Source organism: Haematobia irritans, chromosome 1 (genome assembly GCF_050003625.1).
Source record: "Haematobia irritans isolate KBUSLIRL chromosome 1, ASM5000362v1, whole genome shotgun sequence".
In the NCBI taxonomy this organism is placed as follows: Eukaryota; Metazoa; Arthropoda; class Insecta; order Diptera; family Muscidae; genus Haematobia; species Haematobia irritans.
This window is the reverse complement of record NC_134397.1, coordinates 95,828,478-95,854,111: the sequence shown is the minus strand read 5'-3', so window position 1 is coordinate 95,854,111 and position 25,634 is coordinate 95,828,478. Positions and strand designations below refer to the sequence as shown.

The 25,634-nt window shown below is 31.3% G+C and overlaps 1 protein-coding gene across 7 annotated transcripts in view; it reads left to right on the top strand.

The window, feature by feature from the left end:
* The first annotated feature begins 812 nt into the window (after positions 1-812).
* Positions 813-25,634, top strand: part of fru (sex determination protein fruitless) — a 1,011,467-nt gene continuing 986,645 nt past the window's right edge. For 5 of the 7 annotated variants that reach the window (XM_075291195.1, XM_075291193.1, XM_075291192.1 and 2 more), the window contains exons 1-2: positions 813-1,311; positions 2,436-2,670. The gene's annotated coding sequence lies outside the window, so the exon portion shown is untranslated. Of the gene's footprint in view, positions 1,312-2,075; positions 2,205-2,435; positions 2,671-25,634 lie in introns of those variants that run through there. The other 2 variants (XM_075291181.1, XM_075291180.1) reach the window with 2 other exon arrangements.

Sequence of the window (25,634 nt, the reverse complement as noted above, 5' to 3'; positions counted from 1 at the left end):
ATTTACTTTTCATTGCGAAAATGTCCCCGTCTGGTGTTACTTAACATTTTGGCACTGTGTCAAAAAGAGAGCACGAGAGGATTATACCCAAGCAGAGAGAGGGATTGAGAATATTTTATATGATGCATTGATTGCATTTCCTTACTGCCTACGTGGCTGCACTCTCTTTGGGTGATTGCAGAAACGTTTGCTTTTAGGGTTTTTGGTGTCAGTAGATGTGTTGCAATATCAAAATCAACCAAAATCCTATTTCCATAACATAAAACCGCAGAGAGGCAGACAGACAGAGAGAATGACATTTCGTAACGGGAAAATTTGCCCACATGCACAGACATTAGAGACCATAAAAAAGGGTTTGTCGCACCAATACCAAGATAGTGTTAACATTTAGGGAGTTGAATTTCCATCGTCTCGACTGTCTGTGTCCAATTCCGTGTAGTATGTTGCTGTGTGTGAGTTTGTTCCAGAAATGCCAACAATAAGAGTGAGTGGCATCGGTTTTAGTCTCTGCCACACAAACACACAATCGCATACACCAACAGCCAAAGTCCAAGTTATTTGTTCGGGAAAAAATTCCGTAAAAGCCATGTGCAGTAGCTGCAGTCGTATGCAAACACATACCCACGCACACTGTGCACTTACATTCTGTTGTTTGCTGCCCTTTTTGGCCTGACGTTCTCTGTTTTCGCCAACAGAGCCTCGTGAAATCTACCAAATCTGAATTGTGCATGCACTGCCAGTTCCATTTTGGGTCCTTTTCCACATTGGCAACTGCACACACAGCAATTTAGTTGTTAACCAAGCTTCCTGCTGCAAGGACCTCCGCTCGCTTGAATCTTGCCTAAAAGGCATTGTGAAAAGCACCCATATTGTTGTGGAAATTTTTTGAAATGGACTTTAAATTTGCTCCAAGAAGAATTTCTAATATTTATGTGCAAAATGGACATGAGCCAAGGCAACGACAGTCGCCACCGCTATCATATCCGTCAACAACTCTCAAGACAGCGCCAGCCGCCGTCATTAGTGATTTAGACATTACGTTGTTGTCCGATTTGCCGTTTGTCTAATGTGCCAATTTAATCGAAATAGCTTCAATAAAACGAAAATAAAATAAACACAAAAACAGAGTAGTTATTCAGTGAACAAGTAATGCTGAAAAAATTTCCTACTTTAAATGTCATGAACCTTAGACGAATATAACGGTCATGTAAGGCGTAGTGGCAAGTGCAACAGTAAAGTAACATTGTATTTGTATATATATGTGTGTGTGTGTGCGTGTAATACTTCACGTTGTTGGATGCCGATACAAATGTTAGTGAGTTATTCGATGATAATTAAAGAAGTATAGAGTCCCATTTTACATCAAAGTACCGCCTAGTGTTTGGCTGGCAAGGACCTGTGCTGTGGCATAAAGCCGCTCCCAACAAAAGGTGTTGTAATAAAGCCAACGGAATCGCTTCATTTGAAAACAAGAAAACCGTTAAATCGTCCTTCTTGCAGTCGTTATAAAAACAAAAAAAAAAACTTTATTATCGCAACTAAACCAAATGAAATCACAAAATGTCTGTGCGTGCGTGAGTGTTTGTCTGGCCGTGGGTTTGCTTGAATGCATATGATTGTGGCCAAGTGTGTGTGTGTGTTTGTAAGAGCGCGCGTGTTGTGTCTATTTATGTATGGCTAAGTGCGGTGTACAAATGTGAGTGTGTATGTGTGAGTGCGCGCTATTCAGTTTTATTTAATCCTTTACTTTATTGTTTGTTTGCTTTTGTGTCTGTTTTTTTTTGTTCCTTGGTTGCTTTTCTTTTAGTCGTCGTTTCCTTTGATGTTTGTGTCGTTTCATCACATTACACAGAGACGACAGCCGCACACTGGCTAGCAACCAGCCAAACCACCCAGTCTGTCGGCCAGACAGCCAGCCAGCCATCCGACTATCTTGGTAAGCAATCGCCCCGCCACCCAATCGTATCCTGTAACATTCTGTTACACTCCTAACAGTAACGCTGTTAACTCGCCTTTACATAAATGCACTTGCATTTGTTGACAACACTTACATTCGTATTCTGAACGTGTGCTAGGCCATACACCGAGGAGGACACGAAACCGGCACCGGCAACTAAATAGCCTAAAAATCTTGTAAGCACACACACACATTCACACTTCTATCTAATATACGTGAAAACAGAGCCAACCAACGCACACACAGGGTGAGATTTTGCTTTTGTTTTTTTCGTTTGTAAACAAACTGCACGAACCATGGTGGTCTAGCATTGTCACTAATACGCCATGGATAACGGAACAAATTCATCTCATTCTATTGGCCCAAGAAATACGAATAAAAACAAAATTCTTGCATATTTTAGACTGCAGTTTTTTCGAACATGCATGTGTGAACCATATCGTATCAAGAAATTACAAGAACTTCCTTTTGTTTTTAGTGTGCACCACGAGACTGTGAAGTGAAATGTGATCTGTGACATAGTGAATACAAAAACGATCCGCAAATAAACCCAAAACAAAACAAGCAATAAATAATAAACAGATATAAAAAAAAAAACAAAACTCCCAACAACCAATAAGTGGATTACAGTGAATGTGAAGTGTTTTGCTTCAACTACAAAATAATTTTGTACGAGAGTGCAATTGCCAACTTAACAGCTATAAATAGAACAGGTGAGTTTGTTCACTACTTTAAAGTTAAAGTCAAATTAATAAGGATAAAGAGTTATTTTGTAAAAGTAATACTTGCCAGTGAAAGAACCATGCGATATTAAAATGTCAAAATTCCATCAGTTTCAAGCGGTCGACTCGACATCTTTTTAGAATTTGCCTGTTTTTGTAGTGGCATATAACAGAATGGAGTTGTAGAAATTCTCTTTTTATTTTCATTTCTCCCCCATTGTCTTCGCTCATTTTTTTTAAGACATGTTAAGGAATGCTTGTAACATTCAACAGGAAGCGAAAATGAAGACATCACAAACGACTTGGGTATGACATAAATCTTGTAAAATATAGCACGGCTTAATGAACACATGTCTGAGGCAGTTTGTTTTTTTTTTTTACCTATGCCAGGAAAATTGCTTCGCCGAAACCACCACAATGAACCATTGCAAGTGTAAAGATTGGTTCGATGTGTTTAGATTTTTATATGTATTCCATTGGTGTACTATCGAAGTGAATGGGAAAAATGATTTGAATCGGGAATGAATGGTTGAAAATAGTTTGACATTGCTTTGGCTTAGAATGAAATATATTGTGTCGTTATTTTGAAAACTTTTTAAGTTGTTCGTAGTGACATACTGAAAAAAAATTGTTTTATATATGTAAAAATTAAGTACACTGAAAAAAATATTGTCGTGAGGCCAAAGATTTCATATCTTTAAAATACGAATGCGAATTTTGCTTAGCGTTGGAGACGCATTTCTCTGATATAAAATGTATTTCCTTGTCCAAAAGTCGATAATCTTTTCAGTGAAATTCTTATATAGATTCGACTTAAAATTGGGTATCCTAACATGATACCCAAAGGTCAATTTGGCTTTAATAATTCTGAAATATTCTTCAAAGTTTATGAAATCTCCAAAGTTGATGAAGCTGAAAATACTTTGTTTCCTAGAATAAATTACGCAAAAGTGACAAAAACCGAGCATGGTTTTTTTTTCAGCGTAACGACAAAACGTTTCATTCTTACAGTTGATTTTGGCTAAATTTAATATCTCAAAACAAATCTACGGTATTATTGAAATGTTCGTTATAATTTGATAAATTTTAAAACTTGCTCTTAATTCTGAAATATAACATATTTTAATTATATTTAAAGTTCATTAGGAAAATAAAATTTTAAGTTAAATGCATCTTTGGTGCAATAACTCGCGTTAATGGTTCTCAGTCAATGCGAAAATTATTACAATAAAACTTTTTGCTCTTGTTTACTGGTGAAGAATAGTATACAATGTGATTATTTGTCAAAATAAAAAATCGGCCTTCAAACCACATTTGCTATTTTTTTGCATCTTCGAACTAAGAAATTTAAAGAACCCTTAGAAACAGTGAAACATACATCTAGAGTCAAGTCAGACAGAGGGTAATTAGTTCAATTTCAAATGCTGACAAACCACTAAAACATCTACTAGCGAGACGATGCATATTTTAAATATAAAAGTTGCCTTGCCTTGCGTCTTATGAGGGACATTAAATGTACACAATAATGTGGATAAAGTTCTAAAAAATAAAACAATTTTAATAAAAATAAAGTTTATAATCTTTGTTGTTAAATTGTGTTTTGTTTTAATTTAGGATATTCACTTATCAGTTTAAATATAGTTAATAATGTGGATAAAGTTCTTAAAAATAAAACAATTTTAATAAAAATAATGTTTATAAGCTTTGTTGTTAAATTGTATTTTGTTTTAATTTAGGATATTCACTTATCAGTTTAGCCTCCGTTCACTAAAGTCATGTGGATTTGAAGTATGACTACTTCAAATATAGGTTATATTATATAAAGATATTTTTGCAATTTTGAACTCCAATTCTTTTCTTCACATTGCAAAATTTTATTTAACAAGTAAAAAAAAAATAATTATGTCTAATAAATTTTCTTGAATTTGTCGAAAAATATTTCCTTGTTTTTGTGAAATCGGCGTGACATTGTTCGTTGCAATTGCAAGGAAAGTTATTAAAAAAAAAGCGCCCTTAAAAATGATTTTGTAATTTACTAACGTAGTGTAGTGAAAAAATTATTGATTTCAACTGAAACGCAGACCCTGTTGATGCTACTATATTATCATTCTACACTGAAAAAAATGTTGTCGTGTGGTTAAAGATTTCACGTCTTTAAAATACAAATGCGAATTTTGCTTAGCATAGAAGACGCATTTCTCTAATATAAAGATTTTTTCCTTGTCCAAAATTCGATAAACTTTTCAATGAAGACGTATTGTCCTTATAATTAAGTGATTTGACTTAAAAATGGGTATCTTAACATGAAAGAAAAAATATATAGGCTAAGGTCAACTTGACTTTAATAATTCAGAAAAATTCTTTAAATTTAATGAAATTGTCTTTAAATTTGTTGTCTTTTTGCATCTTGCCTACAAAGCAAAAAATCATTCAAATATAGGACATGTTTTTCAAAACTTTATTTTAAAGAAGTTTTTTACTTCAAACATAGCATAATTTCTACTGGAAGTCGAGTCCTAATTTGGAAAATAAAGTTGCCGTTAACTCGTTTTTACAGGACTTTTATTGCATATGAAGAAAAAAAGCTGAGAAAGCGAAAAATTAAAATTTGCGTTCTAGAAGCAAGTACACAAAACCTAAATTTAAAAGAGAATTGTGTCTTAAAAGTATCCTTACTTGTATTCTCCGCTTCTTTGGCTCGGAATCAATACAAAATTTTTTAAAGTAAAGACAAAATTTTGGAACCGAGTATGCTTTTTTTTCAGTGTACATTAGGTTGTACTTACTGTCCTTACTATTATTTTTGTTCATAACAAAAATTTAATTATTTTCTATTCTCCTTAAATTATCTCCATTAAACCATACGTTATAACAGATATAACCGCTGTTTGTTTGTTCATCATTCTAGATAAAAACAAATAATAATAATTTACAAAAGAAGACATGTATAAATACATAAAAATAAGAGGAAAACTGAGCATAGAAGTACATCACTATTAGATTTGATCGAAATAGTTTTTCCTTCCGTACCAACCTTTTCCGGTTATTAGAAGAAAAACCCTTCTGGTACTACTATTTTCTCCGGTTAACTCTAGCAAATTGTATTTTCTCATACGGACAGATATGTAGGCTTCAGTAAGTTCTCTAAAGAAGATTGCGCTATCGGCATTTGTAGGTTCAAAAAGACTAAGCCCAAACATATATCTGATAACATGGTGGTTATATAAAACATTAAATTTCCTTTTACTTGCAACTTCGCATAATAACATATTTTGACTCAAAATAAGAGATTTGGTGTTCGCTGTATTTGGAAAGAGATCGTTTGCCATTGGCCAGTCCTGAATTGTGGTCAAATCAAAATTCATATTAATCATAGAAAGTTCACGAATCCCCTACAATGTAGACAGACATATCTATAATTTGTGGATTCTAAACTGAGGTACTTTGATCAATCTCTGCAACCTTTCTGGCACTATGCGACTTTTAGTGCGCCTTTCTTAGAATATCCGAAATCGGCGACTTTAGTTACAGCCTTCCGACTAAACTCGCACACAAAGAAAGTGTACAAATTTAAATAATTTCTTTTCTCGCTTTCCAAGATATTTAGAGTTGTTCAGCATTTTTGTGCATACCACGCCAATCACTGTCAACTGATCATCTGTTGTTAATTACGTTTTTCTACAACACAAAATTCTTCCTCCCGCGCCAAATTTATATATTTTGGAATATTTTTTTTTTTTTATCGGGAAAGAAGTGTCTTTTGATTTAAACTAAAAAAGTAAGTAAAAAGTATAGTAAAGCTTTTGTGATCCACTATATAGATTAGTCGATGACCCGGGCGATGTTAACTTGGACATTTCCGATACCATTGATTGATGTGCTAGCCACACATTTGGCGTATTATCAAATATTTCATTACATAGGTCCTTTGGAATGGAGTAATGGCTAGGTCATGAGACATTTTATTAACTCGTTGTGTATTCTCGGTCCCTGAATCATAAACACATAATAAGTTAAGCGTTCTTTGTACTAAGACACAAAATTTAATTTAATCGTTGTTCCATCTCTTTTCCCCATGTAATATCAAAGTATTTCATAAAGGTGTTAACCACAAAGTAAATCACAAAAGCTTCACATCCAAACATTTTTTTAAATAGTCGAATATAAGGACGACTAGTAATTTTGAAGACTTGTTCTAAATTTTTAAGGACAAATTTATCTCAGTTATATAGGATTTTATTTTATGCAAGGATGCCAATTTAATTTTAAGGACAGAATGGCTTCATTAAATAGTTTGTTGAATTTTGGTCATTATTATTATTATTATTATATTATATATACTTTTAATAATATTCAATGTGATTTTTTTACCTAAGAATGAAAAGAGATTTAAACCTTGGATGTATTTGGTTGCAGTGCGTATTAGCTTCATTTCAATATGAGGTCTTGAGAAAATTTCGTTTAAAATATGGGTAGCTTACACTGTTTTCTTATTTATCAATACAATTAAATGTCATTGTTTTATGACACATTGCGAGTAGGAGATATTCCGATAAGTTCACGTGTATGATGAAAATCTTTAGAATTATACTAATACTGAATGCTAAAATAATTTGATGTGATTTGCCATTATTATATTCTAATGAAACTTGATTGCATATACATCCTGAATTTATATTGTGTTTGTGTGTGTCATAATCCTTTCTACTGTCTATTAGGAAGACTTTATGACAATAAAAAAAATAGTGCCCATTGATTCAATGAATGGTTTCATGTAAATTTCAACAATTAGATGGTGTTAAATAACATGAAAATCTCTATTGGTCTATAATGAACTGTCGAGCCGTTTCATAATGGACACAATTTCAAAATTTAAACAAATACCATTTATACGACAATAAGTGTGCAGTAATTCTTTTGGATTTTATGCGTGTTGTATGACATGCCTAATATTACCATGTATTTCAGCACACTAAAAAAATGTGAATATTCAAATGGGATTTAAACACACTATGTATACACACGTTAACTTGAATTACCTTTAAATCAAACAAAAAGACTACTTCCTGATGAATTCATTTATGACAAAGTTAGTCCTGTGTTAATAATTATTCGATTTTCCGCTCACATATAATGACTTACCAATATCAGTAACCAGTACTACATCTGCCTAAGAAACGCATCATAGATTGGTGTCCAAAAAGTTGGGAAAAAATCTGCGGATGCATCATAAATAAAAGTCATAAAGGTTAAATTTTATGGCCAAAAATAATAGAACTTTTCAGATTAAAAAATTTTTCAGATTAAAAAAAATATTTTGTAAATGTAGCGAATATAGTTCTGCTTAGATGAACCGACGTAATAGGCAGTGGAGACGACTGTAGAAATCTGCGACACGTGTCGGTTAATTCATGCTCCATGTGATGATAGATTTGCACTAACGTGGAAACAAAAAACTTTTAATTGACCAATGTTCTTTAGATTCGATGCAACAAATTTCACTAAGGTTTTCGCACATAAACTTTTTGTGTTATATGTTATATGAGAGACTCTGTCAAATTTTCAGCGATAAGAATTAGGGATATAAAAATTGAAACTCGACCAATTAACTTTTTGCCAAGAAATCCGGAAAACCAAGTCAGCTTTTTATAATACTCAAATTCGACAAATTGACTTTTGATATTTTCGGAAATCACCTCAAATCAACTTACAAGGGGTAATGTGATGCAATACTTCTGTGGTAAGAATAGGAGTATATCATTCTTTAAAATTAATTTACACCCATAGAAAAAATCATGAACGGCATTCACGTTTTCAATAAATTTACATTAAAAATTAATTTATTTATGCAACTAAATTTGTTTCGCTCGTGACTCGAACCTGGATTGTCTGCACTATAGGCAATAACAGTCGCCTTAGCACATTGCACCTCCGACGGAGTTACCATAACAGCGTCTAACGATTATTTCAAAACTTTTCATGGCCAAAGAAAAACGAACACCGTTCATGAAATCGTAAACATTGCATTTCAAAAAGTCGGGAAGTCGAAAATTGGTGTTTGCCAAAAAGGTAAAATTTTCAAAACTCGAAAAGCCGATTAAAAAAAAATCACAATTTTTTTTATTCTGGTTATAAACCATGATTAGAATGGTGTTTCAATCGTGTGAACAAATTCAAAACTAACGGAAAAAGTTTGTACATTAATGTGCAGATGTTCAGGAAATTGTGAACTCAGATTCATGAAAGAAAGCTCAACATCCGAATCTAATTTTCTACTAATTACGGCAAAGGGTGGAAACCTTAATTTTACGCATACGCTGTATTGATTTAGTTTTTCAGTTATTACGGTATTTCAATATTTCGGATTTGATTAAAAACATTAGAAATTTCTCATTTACCAGGAAATGGATTAAAATGTTTTATACCGGCCATGTTGCTAGTACTTTTTGTTTTTGTCCGCAATATTGGGAGACTTTCGTACCAAAAAAATCCCAACATAAATCAAAAAGCTCACAAATATCTCCTACACGTTTTAAACAACTTTTAATGAAAATCAATTAATTTACCATCTGACATTTAAATTCATAGAACAAACAAACATTTCGTTTTATTTTCCAGAACATTAAAATGATTCCACTGTTCCGAAACCCTCAATTTTTAACTTGAAGGAATAATTTCAGATTCAGAAACTCCTTATACGAAAGGTATAAAGTCTTTGTTATACCAGTTTACTAGTTTCAAGGAGTCCAGTGATATTGTTTTTTCATTCAATACAAGTCTCGTCAAAATATTATTTTATGGAAACAAAGAAACGTATCTTAAGAAAATGCTCGAGAAATGAAATATATTTGTTGCAAAATTGTTTTTACGTTTTATTTGGTATCTATAAGTCTTCTTTTTATCACTGTAGACAAACAGATTTCATGTAAATTATAAGTATTTATTCAATATACAGAACAAAACTCTTCAAATTTCTAGAAATTTGACATTAAATCCCCAAATCAAAATTTTCTTCTGCACCCACCCTAATTTGGGTAAAACAAATTTTTGTTATACAAATACATAAGCCGATAACCTAAGTTCCTAGTAGATTTTTGTTATAAATTTATTATAATTTGTAATTATAATAAAGATTTTAATAAATAAATAAATAAAATAAATACGAGCGCACTACCTCAAAAGAACTTCTTGTGAAGTAAAAATAAAACTACCAATTTTTCTGGTCATTTGATGTATAAATAGATTAATCTGTAATGTAAATAAATATAAATATGAGCAAATATAATCGAGAATTTATAACTGTGATACATTTTGTCCCGTATTTCAAAAATTAAGACATTTAAGACATAAGTAATAAAGTTAAAATGCCTTTAGTGCTCTAGAGGGTTCATATTTTTTGAGTGTATAGTTTCGTTACCATTTCGGTCTCAGCTCATGAACTGTAGACGTTATTTGGATAAAGCATGACGTTATGAGCCAATCGGCAGTAGATATGAAATCTTCAATTTTTAGACTTTTATTTTTTGCAACCTCAAGATTTTTCGATACATCCGAATATCAAGGCTAATGGATGTATTTGGTATAAAAGTTATAGCAAATATGAGAAAGTAATGGAACAAAGCACTAAACAATTTGATACAGAATTTTTGTGATGTGTCCATCACTTCAATGCCTGACAAGAATGTAGTAGCATACATAACCAGACATGCATTTTATCTCTATGAATTGGAACATGGATCAGCACTTGGGGAACAAAATTAGTGTAACGTATTTTTATCATTTTACGTTGGACTAGGAAGTAGAAGTGTATAAATCACCTACTACAACTCCTTTGGCGACAAAACATGTGTCATGGGGCAGATCGTTAGTTTTTGTAATAAACTCGGCCTTAGACATTGAGTTTGGACACAGGATATGCAGTTGCAGTTGCGTGTCTGAAACATATAAAACAGGGGTTATGCAAAAACAATTAAATGCAAAATTCATAGAAAAGAAGAGTGTCATAAATTGAGCATTATGGATGCAAAGTCGAAAAAGTTTTTAATTGATAAACGACATTAACATGTGGTAAAGAACCAAAGTGGGACGAAGACAACTCTAGATTATCCCTATACCAAGCGGCATATATTGCAAAATTTTTTCTTATCTCAATACACGATTTAAAATATATTCTTATGGAATTGTGGACCCAGTGTTGAAAATTTTTACCGACTTTAGTTGCAATCATAGCCAAATTTCAACATGATTGTATTAATATGGAGTGCTAAATTATAAATACAAAACGGAGTTCATACACTGAAAGCAGAACAATACAAACAATATTTTGTTTGGACCAATTCTGAAAGTATATATGTTTGAATCAAAATGTGTTTGGGGTATATGTTACAGAAGCGATTTGTTTTGAGGGTGTGTAGATATCGCACATCGACTCATGACCCGAGACTGAGTACAATATTGATAAAAACTTATGAGAAACATTTAAATCGGACTATGTTTTAATTCAATTTGCACATTAACATTTTATTTATTTATTGTGCGTTACATATGCATTACAGATATATGTAAATGTGCTGCAGTTTAATTTTAATTTTTCTTTCACATTTTAGTAGCGCCACGAATCGAATCTAGAATGTGTGCACGCAAAGAAAAAAAAAAAACATTTGGAAAACGTGTACCGAAAACGTTTATCTTTTGTTAGAGTTTTTTGAATTTCTTCGAAAATTTTAAACTTTTATCACCAAACAAATTCGTTTGTTACAAAATTTTTATTTTTTCAATAACAAAAAACAAAAAAAAAATATTTTTGAACCACCAACACAGTCCAACAACACATTATATCAAGCACTGTTCTTTTCCGACTTTAAATATTTACTAAGACACATTTTACAGTTCATAGTAAACATTTTATATAGTAGAGTGTAATGTTGAACATTTTTTCGGAATCTTCCGACTATATCTGGAATATATGTAAAAAAAAAACAAAAAAAAAACTTTTTGGAGTTCGGTCGAAGCAGGGCTCGAACCCACGACCCTTGACATGCAAGGCGGACGTAGCAACGGCTCCACGGTGCCCAACTAAATGTTTGTTTCTGATAAATAAAGTTTGTTTAATCGGCTCGTGGGCGCCGCAAGCTATGCTATACTAACATAACTTATATGGATCGTTAGCTATTGATGACAATAACAGCTACGTAGCTCAGTGGATAGTGTGCTGGCTTACAAATTGCATGGGCCGCGGTTCGATTCTCCGTCCAGGCGAAAGGTAAAATTTTAAAAATTTATAAAATCGTATAATTTCTTCTACATTGTTTGTATTACAGAAAAAGGCGCTAAGAACTAAAAAAACTCGTGGAAGTGAAAAAGATGTGAGGGAAAATGCAATTAGACAGAAAAGATTGTTTTTTGAGTTAGTCTTTATGAAATTGTTTTTACATCCTGGAAAAGAGTAAACGTTTATCACAAACAGTATATACTTTTCTTCCAAATAAACTTCCTTACAGAGGAAAGCAAATTAGAAACGAACTTTGTTTGTCTGAAATTTCGTTTGGGAGGAAAGAATTATTTTTTTGCGTGTGTAAAATGTGGATTTAGTGGTCACATTTGCCCAAATGTCGTGACATTTTTATATAGAGCTATATTTATATCTCATCCGAAATTAAAACATGAACCCAGAATATTAAGGTACCTTTGCTAAATTTAAAACAAATTGAAAGAATGTAAGTGAATGACGTTTAACTGTGAACCAATTTCTATGAAAATGAATAGCGATCGATATGGATACAAATACTGGAGTCGCTCCAAATTTCAAATCATTTCGATTAAAATTGTCATCAAGACATTGACTAGAAAAAGTGTGCACACTTCACTATGTCGAGATGTGTCTATCCCGTCTTCACAGAAAAAAATATTATCGTGATCATGTCCTTAAATTGTGAATGCGAGTTTTGCTAAGCGTAGAAGACGAATTTCTATGACATAAAGTTTTTCCCTTGTCCTAAAGTTGATAAGATATTGAATTAACTTGTTTTGTCTCCATAGTTAAGTGATCCGACGTGAAAATGGGTAGCTTAACGCGAAAGAAAATTTTGTTTGGCTAAGGTCGACTTGACTTTGATAATTCTGAAAATTTCTTCATGTAATCGCATGTAAAATTTTTTGAGTTTTAATATCTTGAAACAGAGCTAAAACGCGTCAAAAAATACTAGTTGTTTTTCAACACTTTATTTTAAATATTGTTCCTTGGAATATAGCACAATTTCTACTTGAAATTGTCCATTTAAATGATAATGAATTGGGGGAAGATAATAAGGAAAACGACGATAAACAATCTGAATTAATGAGGTAGCAATTGTTAGTTTGTAAAGACGGATCTAAATTGGATAAAAATCCTCCAAAACTCCAATGAATGCGAAAACATAAAATTTTTCGTGAATCTCATTTTAAAGGCCCTAAATCAATTACAAAAAAAAAAAAAAACAAATTGAGCATTGTAGACAAATTATCGGTGAACCCATACAATCATTGGCTATTTCTTTTATGCCTGCACGCTCAGAAAAAATCGCTTCTCTAACATATGTTTCAAACATATTTTGCAGGAAGCACATATACTATTGGATACTGCCGAATCATTAATATGTTCGTTTTATGAGAACATTTTATATGTTTGGAAGCATTTTGAGCCCAAAAATATTATATGCTTGGAAGAATTTTCCCCAAAGAAGATTGTGCTCAATTCCCTCACATAATTTTCACATCCACGAAATTTTTTAGTTCTTGGCACCTTTTTCTGTAATACAAATAATATTGAAGAAAATATTCAATTTTATAATTTTTTAAATTTTACCTTTCGCCTGGACTGAGAATCGAACCGGGAACCATGCAATTTGTAAGCCAACACACTACCACTGGTCTACGTAGCTGTTATAGTTACCAATAGACAATTATCGTTATAAGTTACATTTATATAGTATAGTTTGCAGCGCCCACGAGCCGATGCAAACAAAACATTATTCAACAGAAACATATATTTGTTGGCCACGTGGAGCAGTGGTTAGCATGTCCGCCTTGCATGCAAAGAGTCCTGGGTTCAATCCCTATTCCATCCGAACACAAATTTTTTTTTTAATTTTTGTATTTATATTTTTATATTATTAAATTAAATTTTTACAATGAAACTTCGAAATGTGTGTTATTAAAGATTTACAGTCAGAAAAGAACAGTGCTTGATATAAACGAAATGGACTGAGCTTTTGGATAAAATATTACTTTTTTATTGCAAAAATAACAATTTTGTAACAAAAAACTGTTTTTGGTATAAAAGCTTGAAATTTTGGAAGGAATTCAAAAACTCTAACAAAAGAAGAACGTGGAGTCGAATATAAACATACATAAATAATTTTATAATATACACATAAATTTAGTTAGGCGTGAACAGTTTTTCTAGCATTTAACACCATTTTAAAGGCATTTAAAACTTATCGTGTTTTGTACTTAATTTCATTTTTACCCTTAAGGCCGGTATTAAGTTGGCATTATCGTTCTTAAATGACCCTGTTTTGCCTTGTACTTTTCTTTAATAATTAATTTTAAAGAAAATAAACTTTTTAATTTTTTTAGCAAAACTCGAACTTAATGCCCGCTTCCGAATGTCTATTCACTTTACATGAGTATTCAAATTAAATAATATTTAGACATAAGCATATCAAATTTTTGGCCTTATTATAAAACAGTTTTCCGAAACAACATACAAGCAGTTTCACAGAAATTGCTCTCTTTTGATTCTCTCGCTGTGTTATGTTGATATCTTTCGTCAACCCTCCCGGTTTCCATCTCTATTTCTTTCTCTATCTCTCTGTCGCTCTCTGAATAATATATCACAACATATATATATTTACTCGAAATTTGTAAATTTATATATGTTTACATTCACACATATTATTTTTATGAAACATTCATGCCCCAAACATAATATATTCTAACATATTAACATATGTGTCCCAGACATTTAGTGTTAGTTTAAGAACATTACATGTTTGCACTTAAATATATTGTGTTTCAAATTTGTGCCCGAAACACATTTTGTTTATATCGGAACATATGAAAAACATATTTTTCTAACAGTGTGATGAAGATGACAGAGGATATTCAAAAGTAAAAGCCGCTTGCTATATGTGCTACCATGATGAGAAGAAAAGGATACGTTCTATAAGAAAAATCTGTGTAGCGTTGTAGTGAATTATAGAAAAACTTATTTTATAGATTCATTTATGTCATTCAAGACTGCACAGTACAAATATACGAGTATGTACGGTTTTGTATACTTTGTACAACACAATCTTAAAAGGACATCATAAATAGACGAAAATATGAATTCAAATACAAAGGCTTAAGACCAGCCAAATCAACAAAAATAATAAATGGATTGGAATTCATATTTTTCTTATTATGAGAAAGAGTGGCACATTAGAAAAAAAAGTGTTCCATATTTTATTATGAATGACCCTTTTTGGGTCACTCATTAGAAATATTCATTAACAAGTCTGGTTACAAATTGTTTTCTGTACAACCGAAGAAATAAAACATAGTATGTCATTGAACCCAAGATCTTAAGTAGACAAAGCGGGCATGCTATCCACAGCGCCTACTGAAGTAATAAAATGTATGTCGTACTCCATGGTAAAGCATAGGGATTGCCGTTTTTACTTATCTCGATTTCACTATGATCTGCATCTCTTCTATGCTAGTGCTGTTTGAGGCATTTGACTTGCCTCTAAGTCCTATCGGAAATGGCATTGCTTAGCACATCTTTGAGTTTCTAAATAAATGCATGCATTTTACACTACAAAGGACTCTAAGTAAATAAAGGAACTGAAAACGAAGTGGACGCCTATAAATGGCATAATAACAATAAAACACAAAAATCACGGCTACTCACATACTGTCAAATGTCTACAAAAGACTTCCATTTGTGGAAGCCGTGATGTTGCCAAAGCAGGAGATGTAAAGACAATCGTCTACATTGCAGACTGATAATAGGAAATAAAAATCTCGCTACTGTTGTAGTCGCGGCGGTCGTTCGTCAAACAAAACGAAGGGCAGATTTATCGACCGAACACCAAGGACTTCATTAAAATAACGCGTTGCCAACAAATACTAACATACACATGCATATCTACATGAGCACCACATCTAAAATCACGTGTAAGAACGATAGGGAAGTCGACGATGAAGCTAAATTCTTGTCAATCTTAGACAGCATTGAATAAACTCGAATAGTAGAAAGGATAAAAAGTCAATTGCGTTTATTTATGATTGGTCCATAATCTCGTAAAAAAAAAACAAAAAACAAACAAACATTCACTCTCATCTTATGAATAAAAAACATTTCTGAAATTATTTAACGATTTTATTTATTTATGGTGACAAACGCATTCAGCTAGGAAATGTTTTTTTACTTATAAAGAAGGTTGTAATCTTTCCAATGATCCCATTGGCAAAAAATAAAAACATCAAAGTTAGAAGTTTGTCAAAAAGTGTGGCATCACTGTTTCTTATGCAAATAAGGTTTTAAAATTTATATTTGTTTTTGTTTTATTCCATCTATAATCCTTAAGAAAGGCTTCAAAAGAGAGAGAGATTGATTGATTGAGTGCAACTTTAAATAAATACAACAAAATAAAAAAATCTGTAAAAATAAATCAAAATGAATATTGATTACAATCATATTAACTATATTTTAAAATAATAAAAATGTGTAAAACTTGTTATAAAATTAATATTTTTCAGTCTCATTGTTACGTGTTTGTAAATTTTAACTAGAGTTTTAGTTGCGTTCCCCCTAAAGTCTCCAATGAGATTTTTTGGATTATTAGTTCATATTTCAAGATTCTAAATTGATAATATCAGCTGATTCCTTTTGCCCGTCTTTGAGTTATCTCACTCAGACCGAAGCGGTCTTGTTGTTTTTATACCAAAATATGAATTTTTGTGTGGTGTTTATTAATTTATGTTCGCGTTACTTTATATTCTATGAACTGCAAGTGGTTAAGTCCATATCTTACCTTTAGGTTAGTGGCTTTGTACTCCTGCAAAGAGTGGGTTAAATGAAGACGACATAGACACAAATTGGCAAAAATGTTCAGTACCGGCTCTGAGTCGATCTAGCCATGTCCAGTACGATCACCTTACTGATCGGAAAAAAACAAAGTCATACCAGAGTTCTCAGAATAATACCATGTGTGGCAACTGAATTGTATTATGCTACCATGAATCCCTTGCAGAATTCTGAGAATAAAGGCTGCATATCCTTGGCTCGCAAATGGATGGGCAAATAAGTTTTTGTATCTTCTCGAAGACCTGTAACTAAAATTCACACCAAATTTACCTCCATTTACAGTCGTGTTTTTAGAACTGAATATTGGTAATTATAGAGGTGAAACAAATATTCGCATAAGCAACATTTGGGTTCTATGTTCTCTCATATTATATGAGTGCTTGGACATATGGGCGTACCAATGAGCGGTAAGGTGAATAACTTAAAAAGTTTTGAACTTCCTTGCATAGTCAACGCAACAAATTGATATCAACCAGTGGTACTCTGTTGCGCCTAGAAAATACTTGGATTAGAGGAGCCTAATTTATTAGGACCAAACAAGAGATTGCGACCATTCATTACCCATCCTTTAAATGCGGTATCAACAGTGTATCGATCAGTGTGTCAATATTGTGACGTCAAAGGGAATCCTGTTCAATGGGTCCTGAGAGCCCGGGGATCGTTATTGCATTTTTCCACATTGTAATTGGTGAAGCACCACTCCTGAAATTGTCTACATGTTCTTATTATTATGACAACTAAATTAATTTTACTTTTCAAATTATGATAACAATGCCCGTTGAAATATGGGATCATTATCTGATCGTAACTTGATATAAGTGTTCTATATATAAAAATTTCAAAATTTGAAGTCAAATATGTGTGGTCATCCCTGAACAACAATAAAAGGGAATGCACTTACCTAGAAACCATGAGCACAAATGCGAAAGGAAAAAAAAAACAAAAGAAGAATGAGTCTCCTCGCTGGTATGTGATGCATAAAAGTAGCGTTAAACTTGCAGTAAAATCAAGTTAAGCAACACGCAATCCAGATTTACTTCCCCACTCAAATACAAGGCTAAACACGAGGAGATAGGGCACAAACTTAAATAGAGTGGAATTGAAGAAAATGTAAGGACAACAGTGCGCTCGTCAACAACAAATCCTAGAAATATATACAATGAATTTGGTAGTACATAGCGGCAAATGAAGAATTAAATACGCAGAAATAAGGAATGAGCTGGTGAGAAACATTTTAACTCCTCTTCGGCATGTTGAGAATAAAATACTCACCAAGAGTTTGTTTGGGTTTGTTTTGAACATCGGCGATTCGATATATTCAAAGAGGTTCTACTCCCACATTTGATATGGAAAAAAAAGAAAAGAAAAATTTGTCACTTTGAATATTGAATTGGAACACAAATACTTCAAACCAAATAAATTTCTCCAGGGGAACTTCCTAAGAATTGATTCTTGATTTTGTTTCGAGTTTTTAAAATGGTATTTTAAAAATGTCGTCCTTTGACTGCGCGACTTTTGTATTAAGTCAAAGTCAATGTCGAATTTTGGTTTGTTTTAAAAAAAACCATCAAAAAGAAAAGAAGTATTATAGAAATCAATTTCTATTGTGATAGAAACCCAATTTGTCGAAAATAGATTTTCGACTTTTGTACCCTATGTTTCAAGTGTTTGATCAGAAAGTGTCTTAGGCGATATATATTTCACTCTGGTAATAAACTATTTAACTAAAATTGCTTCAACCACGAAAATGATGGTATCAAGCACAGAATTAATAAGAAATAAATTCTGTTAATTCAATTAATTCTGTTAATTAGTTTATGCCCTGTTCCTGTATATCGAAGTTTATAGAGGCAGCCCGATTTAGTTTTAGGCTCACTTAGACTATGTAGTCCATTGTGATGTATATCTAATGAAAACCTATTCGAAAGCAATCAATTTGGGGTTGTCTAATGTTCGTTTTATTTGTACACTGAAAAAACAGTGAACCCTTTTCCATTGCAAAATGAACTAGACTGTAGTAATATTGCCAATGATTTAGCCCTTAAGATTTTTTTCTACTTGTCTAGTTTATAATTCTCTTAAATTTTAGTTCATCTATAACATTGTATTTATAAGATTTTACCTGATTATTTTTTGGGAAACCCGATAACAAAAATTGGTTAACAGTCTCTTTAAAATGTCGACGACTAAACTATTTGTAAATCAATCATTCCACAGTACAGAGAAATTAAATATTAAATTAAAAGAACAACAAACCGTTTTACTATTATGAAAAATTTCATGTATTAAAATTATTTTTTCTTTAAGCAAAAGTACTTTATTATAAAAATTTATGATGGAAGTTCTTAATACAATGTTTTTTGTGATTAAAAATTATGACCACGTGGAACAAGAGTATTTCATTTGAACTCGCTGTTTGGACATTTTAACTTATACTTTTTCATTCATCGCAGGTAATTTTTTTACATATCTTGCTGAAAAAATGGAAGCAATAATGAAAATTGTTAAAAATTAACACCATGTAATAAAATATAATTTTTAAATTCTTTTTTTTTTAGCTTGTAACTTCCCATATTTTGTGGGCATTTTATCAAATGGTGTAAGGAATTCAACTTTTCTTTGGAAAATGTATCTCATAAAATGTGTTCCTGAAACAATTAGAGAAAAAATGAAATATTCTATATAAACTCATAAAACTGTGTTGTTATCGATGTGAAGGATATAATAAAATAAATATTCTAGTTGAAAGCAAGACAAAGTTTTAATATAAAACTTACCAACTCTCTATTAAATTATACGCTGAGGGGAAATATTAAAAGTTGTCCAATTTTACTCTGAAATTAAATATTTATTTTTATATTAAATAAAATTATTAAATTGGTTTCCAAAGAATCTAATTAAAAAAAATAATAATATTCACAAAAAAACCAAATATTATGGTTAAAAGAAAGTTAAAGAATCCTTACCAATTCACTATTAAGTTTTCCAGATTTTTAAGGGGTTATTCTGAAATTAAATAGTTGTTTCTTACATTAAAAATATTAAATTGGTTTCCAAAAAATTTGATTAAAGAAATACTAAAATAAGGTATTAAAAACCTATAATTTTGATGATAAAAAGGTCATAAAAACGTAAATATTCTAGTTGAAAGAAAGCAAATTTTGAAAAAAAAAACTTACCAATTCTCTATTTTTTTTAAATTTGTTCGAATCCATCTAGAGTTTCTCTGAAATTAAATATTGGTTTTACAACAAAGAAAAACATTAAACTGGTTTCCAAAACAGAAAAAAAAACAAATTAGTTAGCAACTAATAATATACATAAAAAAATATTCTTTTTAAAAGAAAACCACATTAAAAAAATACTTACCCATTTATGACTAAACTATACGCTGAGATATAACAAAAATTTTCCAAATTCATTTGGAATTGAATATTAATTTTTTACATTGAATAATAAAAATTTCAATACACTTTCAATTTCAACATTTTTTCCTAAATATTCTTAGTAACTTTTTTCTAAACTACCGATCAGCATTTCGCCATTGTATATCTCATCGCTAAAATATTAATAACTTTCATTTAAAAGGTTTAATAAGCAAACACCAATATATGTCTCAAAAATCCAAAATATTCCATGCCTTTATATTCCCTTGTTACATGCTTAAAAGATGCAACAGCCCACGATAACGCCAACTATGCCACTGAAGCATGCCAAACAAAACCAAGCAAAGCCAAAACATTCCTACAACAACAAAAACACATGTGCCTTTATTGAACACAACACCTCATACAGCCAAAAAAAACCATCCGCGAATAACAAACACACACACACAAACCAGTAAATGAACAAAAATAAAAACAACCCCACGCTCATGTATACACAACATACCCAGCCCTCGCTACCATTTCTCATTAATGCATTACTCTCACTCAAACAAAATTCAAGTAACATCATCTTTACATTAATCACATTCCACTTTGCCGATAACACAGAAAAAAATATCACCAAAATATTTCCAATTAAAAAGTTAATTAAAGTTGAAAATTTGTTCAATTAATCGATACAATTAACTTTTTAATCATGATAGAAAATTAAGTTAATTAAGTTAATTAAGTCAATGATTGAACATTTTAAAATTTTTAAGTAAAAAATTAATTGATACAATTAACTTTTTAATCAAATTCGGAAGACTAATTCATTTAAAAAAAGTTGCTGATTTTTTTTTTAATTTTTAATGAAAAATGTATTTCAACCAATCATTTGTTAATCCAAATAAAAACTTTAAGCCAATTCAGAAAGTAATTAAAAATAGTTACCTTTTTAATTAATAAATTATTTGAGTTTTGCAATCAACATCAATTAAATTTTTAATTGAATCAATTAAAAAATTAATTGAACTTTGCTGAAAAAAATCAATTAATTTTTTAATCAAGAATTTTTTCTATGCCCAATTAAAATTGTGACTGATACTATCATTTTCGTGATTGAAGACATTTCAATTAAAAAATTAATTGGATCAATTAATTTGGTGATTGAATCAGAAAAATTTTTTTTTTGTGTGAAAGATCTCTGTACTTTGCATTAGTTCATCGCATCTGCTGACAATTTACTCTAAGAATAATATTCGAAAAGGCACACCAGTTTATGAACGATAAAAGGTTTAACTTAAAATTTGCAAAAACTTCATGTAATGTTATCTACCATTTTTGATGAAAATTTCTATAAATTTAATTACATGTGAACTAAAACTATTTCATTGGGTAATTTTCTACCAACAATTATTAACTATAGGAATTGTCAGTAAGAAATTGCTATCCACTTTCAAGTTCATTTTTCGTAAAAAAATATTTTCTCATACAACAAAATCTTATAGTAAATTGCACTTATTATTTAGAAAGTACTTTACATTTCGCAATTAGTTTTATAGCTTGACAAACGAATTGTTAACTACCACTTAAGAAATTTTTTAAAGAAATTTCCATCGTATTTTGTAGGTCATGAACTAAACGATTGCTACTTAGAATTTGTAAAATTTCATTTCGAGTAGTTAATTTTCGTTGAAGATACGAAAAATGAACTAAAATTCTGGAAAATTCTTGTAATAAATTATTGTAAAAATCTTCTTAAATTTACGAGACACTTTTTTCTGTGTATGAGAATAAATTGATTATCAAAAAAAAAAAATTGGCTGGAGTATTAATTAAAATTTAAACAAGGTGTTTACATTTTTCTTGACACATATTGTATACGTTCTTTTCCCACTCGAGAACAAAATATGGTGTCACTTGCCTTTCGAAACAAAAAGACTAAGTTTCTTTCGCTTGAAATACGAAAGTAAGTTTTCGTTCGATATGCAGGAACAGGGCATTAATTAAAAATTAAATTAATTTTGGTCGCAAAACTATATTTTTGATTGAGGTAATCAACTATCTATATGCACAGAGAATACAGATTGGTTGTAATAACCGAATTTATTGCCAACCTCATTTTGGAAGTTGTAGCAACTATCTTTTGGCACACCCAGAGAAATAATTGGTTGGAATTCAAGTACGACAACAAATAGATAGTGAAGACCTACAATTTTTAGTTGTTTGGAATAAATGTTAGTTACTTCCCTTGTTTAATGGTTTCTATAACCAATATAATAGCTGTGTGACTAAAAGTTCGTACACCCGAACAAATATTGATCGTTATTTATATATTGAAGTAAGCAACCATTTCAATTTATTCCATATTGTTGTGATAACTAATTTGTTTTGCCAATGTGTCACCAAACCCAACAGAAAGTCTGTCTGGCCAATAAGTTGGTTGTATTAACAGATTTGATAGTTATAAAGGGAACTTGTTGCTATGGACTACATATATGACAACAAATAATCTTTTGGTTCATTAATTACATAACATTTTAAAAATCAAGTTAGATTTTTTTTCAAGGTAAGTAAGATAAACATCAAATTTCAACTCACTCTTCACCATTTCTCTTAATTTCCATATCATATGTAGAGATATCTTAGCAAATGTGACCATTACCGAGGTTGGGAAAGGTAAATATAAGGTTTGTCTGCCTCATCATCGGTCTCAAAATCTCAACTTTCCCCTGCTGCCGATATATAAGAAAAATTTCATGAGTCTGATTGAATCCCAAGTCACACTGAAAATTTATCACGTGATTGTGAGTGGTCGAACTAACAAAGTTAATGTATGGGCGTGAGAATTGGCGGAAGTTGGGAAAATCCATGTTATTCATTTGCTATGGGACGCTTCCAATGATGATAATATGGTACTACAACAACAACTGGAAATATTTGATTGTGCTTTTGAAGATTTTGCAAATCTCCACCTTAGCTATTTCATGTGGTTATCTTTTACCCTTCATAAAAGGCTTTTTACAAGATCCTTTTTGATCAATAACTACAATATACATTAATATATAATAAAATAAAAACTAAATGATTCCAACGGATTTTTTCTTTAAATTCGCAAGCATTGGTTATCGGGCAAATAGTTAGTTGTTTTAGCAAACGAATGCAATTTTATTGGTTGTGATTGCCAATTAGACTATTAATGTGCCCAAAATGTAGTTCTTTAAACTATTTTATATACTGTTGTGTCAGACAACAATTGGTTGCTTCAACAAATTTTGTCGGTTATATTCTGATAGTAGATGGGACCAAATAATTTGGTTGGCAAAAAAATTGGTTGGCACAACAAATTTGTTTTCTGTGTGCAGTTGTATCACCTGACTAATTAGGTCGATTCAATCGAATTATGGGAGATGCAACTAATAATCCATATCTATATGGTATTGGTTGCATTAACCTATGAATTGGTCATTAGTCCCTTCTTCATTCGGTTGCATTACCCAACCTAAATAGCCCCACAACCGAATTGCAAATTAATTTTTTTCCGCAAAATATTCTATTTTGTTTACCTCCATTTTCATGAAGCTCCGTTAGTGATCCGTGTTAACTAACGAACTTTTAAACCGTATTATGGACATAGCTGTCGTCTTGCCTATATATATTTCATATCCCAGTTAGGAACTTAACTGCCGAAAATTTTTCAGTTAAAATTAACCGGAGAGAAGATATTTGCAATTTTCTTTCTGTTAACTGGGAGTTAAAGCTTAACGGAGCTACATGAAATTGGCCGTTAGATATATTTATTTTAGATTAATAGAGAATAAATAAAAATATAACATATCTATATATTAATATCAATGAAAATAAACGATTTTTTTAAACTTTTACATTATATTATCAGCGAAAATTGCCGCAGTTTGATCATAAAAGTTTACCTTTAAGATGTTACCGAAATAATTCCCCTTTTGTAACCAAATCTTGACCATTGGATCGTTTTAATAAAAAATTTCTTTCTTCTAGTAATGTCCCCTAAAATATTTAAATAATATAGTAAACAAAAAAAATTTGGTTTGACTTTTATATTTAGGATGAGGTTTTAGTTTTATTCTCGACAAAAAATATAAATAATTTTTCGTTGACAAATATTAAAATGACAATCAAAAATATTTCCAATAGCATTCGGTTTGTGCAACCGTATGGTTATGATGAGTACTGAATGAAATTTGCAAAATGTTTTCTTGGTAGGTTGTATCAACCAATTTCCAATAAAATTATTCATAGTTGAAGCATTTGGTTAAGCCAATCATTTGTCTATTATCATAAATAACATTTTCTTGATACCGCTTCCAGATGGTCTTAGGAATAGAATCCATGTTGTAAATGCAGAATATTTGTTGATACTCTCGACATTTCGTTCAGTAATTGGAATATTCATTATTACAACCGATTGCCAACCAATCTCTTTTCTGTGTGTATGTTTATAATCATCTAACCTTTTAATGCTATATCAATACTTGTCGTATACGCGTTTGGTTCGAGTAGGAAACTAACGCCGTAAATGGTTTGATCTCCTTAGTAGCCAATTTCCCATCTTTCTAGAGTCTATTGTCTTTGCGTAATTATACAATAACATCTGGTCGTCATAATTAAAAACTTTTGTGCACTGGTGCGTATGAGTCATCTGTGAATTTTTATTCATTATTCATACGTCCCAATGTACAAAATCGAGCATAACCTATCTAGAGATCCTATGTATAAAGTGTAGCCATAAACAAAATCTTAACTACTGGAAAATAGTGGGAATGTGAAACGAAATTGGAAACTGTACCCCTAATAAAATGTAGAGATCGATACAAGACCATGGGTGATTAGGGTTTAGATGCGCGATTTACGTGGATATAGAACTAATAGAAATATTTGATCAAGACCCCGACATTATAAAAGTATATGAATTGTAAAAGTATAAGAACGTTATGATTGAAGATCTTCTTTTTTCAAACTTGATTACGATCGCTTTACATATCTAGGAACCACGGTATACATGTGGCTTCTACTTTTTGGGTAAACGCTGGACTTGATTAAGAATAACCGATATAAATTATTTAAAAGGCTTCTGATATTCGTATCAGTCGTATTTCACACCTATTTATTAAGCGAAGTCATTCTAAATTTTCACAAAATAGACGCATATTCCCAAGATCTGAAACATTTTCAACCGGTTAATATAAAGAAATTATTTTAATTTTTTTATTAACCCCTTCGTTTCAAAAACATCTTTTTGTGTTTGGACAATTACAACATACCTCACTTAGTCCATTATGAAGCCAAAGGTGGTCAAGTTCTCTCTCATTAATGAGTGCTGCCATAGTCTATGTTTAGCTCAATAACAAGTGACCTCCTATGAAAAATAGCCGAGTCCGAATGGCGTTTGACACAGCAGTGAAACCAATTAGACACTCAGAAATGGCACCAACATA